Raw genomic sequence first — 833 nt, 5'->3', positions numbered from 1 at the left:
GATGTCGCACTGCTCCTTGGGTAGGGGCCATTGGCGTGTTACGCAGTATTTGGTTCCCATAACCAGGTCAATCTCATGACGCACGGCTCGGTCCGAGGTAGGACCGAAGGTGGGTCTATGGAGACGACGTCTTAAAATTCCTTTGCCAAAGGATAGTACGGATGTTTGGAATCCAAGGGATTCTGCAGAACCGACGATCCACTTCGTGCGTTCAGCACTCTCTTGGTGTCCTCCAAGACGGCTTCATCCAGAAGCGACGACCCGTTTGTCTATTCGTCTGGTCCTACAATGACCACTTCGGCCAAATCGCCTGCCTTCGAGGCACTGTCGAACTCTTCAAGGGATCTCTCGTCCAGCTCAAGAAGAGCATCTACTGCAGGCATAGCCTCGAGGCGAACGTCGCCATCTTTCTCCCCCGTCGTTATGTTGACAAAAGTGTATAACTGTGCACCGACGTCTACGGTAGACCACCCTGGATCAGGGTCGACGCCCGGCGTCTTGCACCCAGCATACGGCGTCGCCGTCGCCTCTGTATAGAGGTTCTATGTCTCGTTGAGACCAGGGTGAACACGCACTCCGCGTAGTACGGTGTCACCCTCACTTTCCGCTCCTTTGGAGCTCCGATGTTATCTACAACATCCGACGAAGAAGTGCTAACCTCGCAGTCTTCGTCCAGAGGATAACGTGCCACTCCACGCGTATCTGAAGGGCCGTGCCCAAGATGCCTTGGACTCTGTCCGACGACGCCATCAATGACAAGCAGCGACTGCTTCGCAACGAGAGCAGTGCTCAGTGGCTTTCGTGCCACTCCACGCGCATCACGAGGGCCTCGA

This window comes from Plasmopara halstedii, assembly GCF_900000015.1.
Source record: "Plasmopara halstedii genome assembly, contig: Scaffold_658, whole genome shotgun sequence".
NCBI classification, from domain to species: domain Eukaryota; phylum Oomycota; class Peronosporomycetes; order Peronosporales; family Peronosporaceae; genus Plasmopara; species Plasmopara halstedii.
Note: the sequence above shows the minus strand (reverse complement) of the source record.